The following is a 7146-nucleotide window of genomic DNA, read 5'->3' on the forward strand; positions in this document are numbered from 1 at the left end:
CTGCAGCTAGTTAAGTCAACCAGGTTCCTTTACCTGGAGGTCCCAGGGTACAGTGACTACAAAGGGCAGTACTCTGGTAGAGTATGCATGTTTCTTTATGGGTGGTCTTAAGGGACTTGGGAGTGAGCAAAATAGACAAGCAGTTACAGAACTTTAATCAGCTTGGCCTTACTGGGAAGACTCAGTATCTCAGCCCCACCTTGGGATGCTGATGGGGGCTTTAGGTTGAGGTACATGGTGGCCTGGGGCAGGGACAGGAGCTCTGTGGAGCGGTCAGTTCTGGTTCTGAGAAGTGGCTCTGGAGAGATCCTTAGTACTTGAGGGAGCACTTCCCAAATTTCTAGTTGTGGCTCAGGAGGTCTGTCTGTCGGACATGTGGTTCTGGAAGCCTCTAGGTACTCACAGGGATCTGAAACAGGATGCTGGAATGTCCTGCAAATCTGGCCTCAGTCTTGAAGGAGTGATACGGCCAGTTACTGTTGACAGGTCCTGCTTCCCCACATGTTGAAGACTGAACATTAGAGAAGCAGCCAAGACAAACATAAAGCAGGGTTTATCTAACAGGGGGTAACCTAGACTTCTCCCAGGAGGGAGAAGGGGGCCATTGCTGGTATCCTGGATCCCCAGAAGCAAGTGTTCTGCCCTTTTGATATGCCCTAGGCTTCCTCTGTTCTCCTGCCTCTTCCCCTTATCTTTCTCCTTCCTGCACACATGACTAGGGGTGGGATAGCCCAAAGATGGGACACAGGTGGGCTGAAGAGGGAAGGGCAGGATAGTGCAGTCCAGGACACATTAACAACCTTATAGCTCCCTATAGGGAGGGGCAATTCCTGGGACTGATTACCTTGGCAACAGGTTGGAGCAGGGGCAGTTTCTTGATAAGAGTGGAGGAAGGGCTCTGAAGGAATTAACATTTCAGTCCCTCTGGACAGCTTCCAACTTCCTAGACTCACTCAAAATTGGCCTCCTTGATCCGACCTGACTCAATTTTCCTCTCTATACCAACTGCTTGTCTAATTCTGACTTCAGGGGGACAGGGTAGTTTAGGTACATTTAGGACTAATAAACCTCGTAGTACTAGTTTCTAGATGAACACTCCTTTAATGAGTCATATGTCCTTTGCAGAGCTGAGCAGGGGAATGAAGGGGACAAGTACAAAGGAGGCAGAGGTATCAAGCTTTATCCTGTGTCGTGTTACACATAGGACTCCGCAGGCTCCAGGGATCATTGCTTTTAGCAAAAATATTATAACTGTTAGCAGTTTTACTAATGGCAGCTGTCCTAATATTGACATCTTCTGTCCCTTTATTTATTTATTTATTTTTGTCTCTCTGGATGTGTCAGATCTGTAGAAAAACCCAAGGGTGACTGGCATGGCTGAGGCCCCTGGCAAGCCTGGGACTGAAAAACCAGCCTCTACCTCAGAGCAAAGCCTGTCCAAGGAAGGGACATGATCTTTGTCCTTGGAAAGACCCACAGAGCACTCCTAGGCACATTCCCACCCTGCTAAGTTGTTTATCTACAAATAACAGGAGAGATCTGCTGTAGCAGGTGTCCCTGACTCAGTTAGGCTAGGTGGGGAGCCATAGTAATCCCCTAGCAACCTCAAATCAGCTTGAGACAGGGAAAATACCTGGATTGCCAAATGACCCCCAAGTAGTTTATGGTGGTTGATAACATGTTGGGAAACCATATAGTTTAGCATGTAGTGGTTGATAACATGTTGGGAAACCATGTAATATACCCCTCATGGCTTAAACCAATCAGTTCAAAGGAATCCCTCTATTGTACTAACCAATCACCCCTACCCAACTTGTTCCCGCCAGTGAATGTGCTAATCAATGTTAAGAGTTGTTTGATATTCCTGAGATATGGAATGATTTGCTGTGTGATGTTGTGACACATAGAGTATCCCCCCAAAACCTATAAAATCTGACTAAACAAAGGACCAGGACTCACTCCCTGGGAACACTGCATTGGAAACGGTTTGAGTTCAGGCTTGAGCTTGCAATAAAAACTCCTGTGTGATTGCATCAGATTCGGCTCCTGGAGGTCTATTGGGGTCCCATGAATCTGGCATAACATCGGCTGGAGTGTCCATCTAAGCCTCACTCAGTGTGGAACAGCATCCACTCAGCTGTAACCCCCTCTTTCTTTTATATCTAGGAGAACTGGGACCCTTTGTGCCCTGTGGGTGTTCTAATTCTAACTGGGTAGAATCCCCTCCAGCTGACCATCTCCCATTGGCTGAATAAATTCTTTCTCCTCCTTCTGGGAGCTCCCCCATCTTTCCTTTTAAATAGACAAGTCTCTTGCTGGGGATGTGGGTCAAGTGGTAGCGCGCTTACCTGATATGTGTGTGGCCGGGGTTTGATCCTTAGCACCACATACAAACAAAGATGTTGTATCCGCCGAAAACTAAAAAATAATATTAAAAATTCTCTCTCTTAAGAAAAATTAAAAAATGGTTTAAAAAAAATTAAATAAACAATTCTCACTGGCATAATTTTTTTAAATTTTTTAAAAAAATTTGCTGCTTCTGCCTAGTGACCAGCCACTGGAGATACTGAGGCAGAAGAATCTCAGAGGCCAGCCTGAGCAAATTAGAAAAACCATGTCTTTAAAAAATAAGTTAATTAATTAAAGGACTGTGTTCCCAATCCTGGGGAGGCTGAAGCTAGGGGATTGTTACCAAAAGCTTGATCCTCATCCCCAATGCCCATCCGATAAAGAGGACATGGTTTTGAGAATAAGGACAACTTTTTATTGCTCTCCTAACAAAGGAGAAGCACAAGGGACTCCTGTCCCAGAGGCTGTGATTCTGCCCATCAGGGGAAATAGGGGGCTTTTTAAAAAAAATTAAATAAATTTATTTCAAACTGATAATGCAAACATAAAGTTGTACATTTTGATGGGGGTACAATGATTTTCTTTCCTCCCACTTTCTTTTAAAGCAATGATGTGAAAGAGTCCCATACAGATTTCTCCAGCCTCAAACAATTTTTTTTTTTTTAAAAGAGGTGATTCAAAGGATACATTCCTGGTGTTCCATGTCTGAAGTGGTAATTCATTTGTTAATTTGAGAGATAATAATTTCTGGGAACTTTTGCATCAGCAAGTCTGAATCTCTTCTTTCCTGTGGTGGGTGAGTGCTCAAGGATGGATAATACCGGTAGGATGGGAAGAAAGTAATCCTCTTTCCCCAAACCTGCAGATTAGGGAGGGGAGAGAATAGGAAGGGGCTGGGAGAGAGGAAGAGAAAGAAACACCTTCTTAAAAAAATAAGTCACAATGGCAGAGCAGCAAGGGTTGTATTCACAGCATAAAGTGGACCACTGCTACAGGAAGGAGCACAATCCCAGGCCAGCCTCAGCCATTTAATGAGACCCTCAGCAACTTTGCCAGACCCATTCTCAAAATTAAAAAAATGAAATGTAGTGGTAAAACCCCCTTGGTTCAATCTCCCTCCCCACAACCAGATGCACAGTGGGAAGCCCTCTGGCTCTTGTAGCCCCTGGCAAGGCAGCCCCCAGTCCTGGTCTGACCATGGTGGTGGTGGTGGTGGTGGGAAGGGGCAGGTGGCCTCCACCCCCATGCACAGAATTGCTGGGATCGGCCTGGAGGTGGAAATTTTAATTACCTCAAGGGCATTTGAATTAGTAATTACCAGAAAGTCATCTTCCAATTTCTAAGGCAGAATTATTATATTAATTTTGTATTGGGAATTAAATCCAAGGGTGCTTTATCACTGAGTGACTTGTCCAGTCTTACTAAATTGCCAAGGCTGGCCTTGAATGGATTCTCTGGTCGCAGCCTCTCAGTCCACCACATTGCAGGGGTGTGTCACAGGGTTGCCCTAGGGCGGAATTGCTTAAAACAAAGCAGCTGGACTGGAGCTCAGTGCTTGCTCAGTAGGCAGGGAAACTCTGGATTCCAGCCTCAGTACAGTCAGGAATAAGGAAACAAAAGGGAATTAGCATATTTATGTCACTCAATTTTTTTGGAGACTTTGTTGATTATAGAAATTAAAAAGATTGAATCCAGCACAATGGCGAACTCCTGTAATCCCAGAGGCTTGGGAGGCTGAGACAGGAGGATTCTGAGTTCAAAGCTAGCCTCAGCAAAAGCGAGGTGCTAAGCAACCCAGTGAAACCTTGTCTCTAAAAACAAACAAACAAAAATAAAACAAACAAACAAACAACAACAACAAAAAAGGTGTGGGGATATAGCTTAGTTGGTAGAGCGCTTGCCTCGCATGCACAAGGTCCTGGGTTCAATCCCCAGCAATACCAAAAAAAAAAAAAAAAAGAAAAAAGAAAATATAGTTGAGGATTGAAGGACACTCGCAGAGTCCATGCAAAGTCCAAAGACCACATCATACGAGAGCTTTATGGTCAGAGCATGGAGCCAACTGACAAGGCTGTCCCTCCAAGGAGAGCAGCAGCCTGTGGGCACTCACAGACAGCTCTATAGCCTGAAAGAGGAATTTCACAACCGTGCTTAGGGGTTATGTCACGGGCTGGATGGGATCAACCCTCTAGCAGGCACGTGTTCTTATGGGAGGCTAAGCAGCATTGCCTCAGGATCTGTAGATAAAATGACTCCTAAATCCAAACCTAGCAGTCTCTAGATAAAAATGGCTCCCAACCTAAAATGGCAGATGTAACCGCCAATGTTGATCTGATGCCAATATTCCTCCCTTTTTGTTTTTATAGATACCTAGGGTGGGGATGATAAACTTTCTCCTGTAGCTTCTTTTTGCTGGTTAGGGGTGAAGAATCTCATTCCTGTAAAAGGAGTCAGGGAGGGTTTTAGATGGGGGCAGAGTCTCTGGAGCCAGAGGAGTTGGTCATGAGTCGTAGGTCTCCATCTTGGGCATCAGGGGCTGGTAGTGTCTTAAAGAAGTGGTTGATTGACTGACTGGTTTGTGAATTTGTGTATCTGATCTTGCAGGAACTTCTGTGGGCAAATTAACAGACATGGTTCTATTAGGAGAAACATAAAGAGGACTAACAGGGATCCTGTGAGGGGGAGGACCAAGACCACACTTGACTGAACATTCCCCATGGAGCCTGTTGGCCTCATTGTTGTCTCCTCTTTTCTAGCTGTTCTTGTAGTTGTTTGATCTTATCCTTCACTACCCCCTGACTGGTTGACAGAAAAACGACACTCCTCCTATAGGTACAAACAGAGTCCACCTTTCTCTGCTGTTAATAGGTCCAGTCCACAGCAGTTTTGTAGGACCACAGAGGCTAAAGAGTCCAGTTGATTCTGGAGGGTTAGTATAGACTCAACTACCTGTTGGATATCCCCTATTAGCTGATTGGAGAGCTGATGAAAATAGGTAATGGTGTGGTTATTCCTGCCCTTCCTGTGGCTAGGCCTGCCATAAACCCGGGGAGGGGGGGGCGCTACTAGGGGAACAAATTCCATAGCCCATTTGTGTTGAGGGCTCATATGAGTAGGGGCTTCCCAGTGAGCTGTTTAGGCGTAGAAGACCTGCTGTTAAATGACAGAAGCCCATAATCTCTTGCCAGGAGGTGTGAGGGCCAAGAAGTTGTCCCCATAACAAGGTTGAGTGGATCTTTTATTTCATTTATTTATTCATATGCAGTGCTGAGGATCAAACCCAGGGGTTCACACATGTCAGGCAAGTGCTTCAGCCCTGGGAATATAATATTTAACACAGCCAGAGTTATCAGGAATGTAAACACACTTAACCTTTAATGCCACAGATGTCTGTGATAGGCAAGTGACTCACCTGAGATAGAGATTCAACCAAGAGATTTATTGGGGGGCTGCCAGAGGGGAAGAAAAGGAGAGGAGTAGGGCAGAGAGAGGAGAGGAGTAGGGGAGAGAGAGAGAGAGAGAGAGAGAGAGAGAGAGAGAGAGAGAGAGCGAGCAGAGGGAGAAAGAGCAGAGAGAAAGAGAAAGAGCAGAGAGGAGAGAAAGAAGAGGAAGAGGGCAGAGAGTGTGAGCTTGCAAGCTTCGGCTTAAGAAAGGTTGCTTAGGCAACATGGAAGGTACTGACTGGCAAGGTGACTCAGGAACAGTGAGTAGACACTGTGTCCAGTGGGGATTAGTCCAGAAAACTTTTGTATTTGGAGCTCTTCATCTTGGTGCCCTTTGGAGAGGAGGTGAAGGGGCAAGGGATTATGTGATGTTCTCACGAGATGGACACTTAACTTCAGCCAGGAGTCTCCCTCACACCCAACATTCTGTCCCCTCGAGGTGTAGTTAAGCTATTTAATGTCATCTGATTTTGTAAAATATCTACTTTTGTTACCAGGGCTGGATAATCATACTAGCAAACATCAAGCCTACTTTTGTAGGTTACGAGTATCTGTAGGCCTTAAACTAAAAACTTCTGGCTTTGGCAGTTTCTCTTGAACCTTATTAGGCTTTCTTGCCTAAGAATCTCTCTTTTGTAGCCTCCAGTCTTACTTATTCTTGAGGGCTAACACCAGTGTACATCTTAAGTTATACTTAACTATCATTATTATTATTATTATTTTAAATGCCCAGGAATGACTGTGTTTTGGTTTGACTGTTTTTGGTAGGTGTTTAAGATCAAGCTGGACAAAATTGACTTGTTTCTATGTATTGTTGAGAGTCAGCCAACTACCCATAGGGGTCGCTCATGGGAGGTGGGGACTTGAGAGCAGCTTCTTAGTTCTGCTAGTGCCATTTGTGCTAGGATGGGTCCAGGTCTTGCTTGACCATGTGGCTTCCCTTGGAAGCATCAGGGATGTCTCCTGTCTCCAATGACCCTCCTATTCACAGCAAGTGCACTGACTGGCTTTTCATTCTCTAGTGGTCTCATTAATCTCTTTGATCAGGAGGTTATGTGGCCCAGAGTTGCAAAGCTCTTTAGAGAAGTTCCCTGTTCCCTGAATTCAGACTGACTCAGAGAGCCAGAGCCAAATATTGGCTTTCTTGGCCCTTTTAATTTAACTTTAATTTTAAATATTGATCTTAAATATCTAGCAAATCAGTCTTACTAGTCTTAAATTAAGAATACTAGGCTTTAACTTTAATGTCTATAACCTTACAGTCATTTATCCTTTTTATTAATTGGAGTCTGTATGTTCTTATCTGTCCTATAGGTGATGGCTTATTATCTTAAATTAACCCAGGTTGTGTGTT

The 7146-nt window shown here is 44.6% G+C and overlaps 2 non-coding genes across 2 annotated transcripts; both read left to right on the forward strand.

Moving 5' to 3' along the window:
* Positions 1–129, forward strand: LOC143400569 (small nucleolar RNA SNORA70). The gene has a single exon (XR_013091483.1). It is a non-coding gene; the product is annotated as a small nucleolar RNA SNORA70 (small nucleolar RNA).
* A 4085-nt stretch (positions 130–4214) lies between these two features.
* Positions 4215–4292, forward strand: Trnaa-cgc (transfer RNA alanine (anticodon CGC)). The gene has a single exon. It is a non-coding gene; the product is annotated as a tRNA-Ala (tRNA).
* The last annotated feature ends 2854 nt before the right edge of the window (positions 4293–7146 follow it).

Source organism: Callospermophilus lateralis, chromosome 5 (assembly GCF_048772815.1).
Source record: "Callospermophilus lateralis isolate mCalLat2 chromosome 5, mCalLat2.hap1, whole genome shotgun sequence".
Lineage (NCBI taxonomy): Eukaryota > Metazoa > Chordata > Mammalia > Rodentia > Sciuridae > Callospermophilus > Callospermophilus lateralis.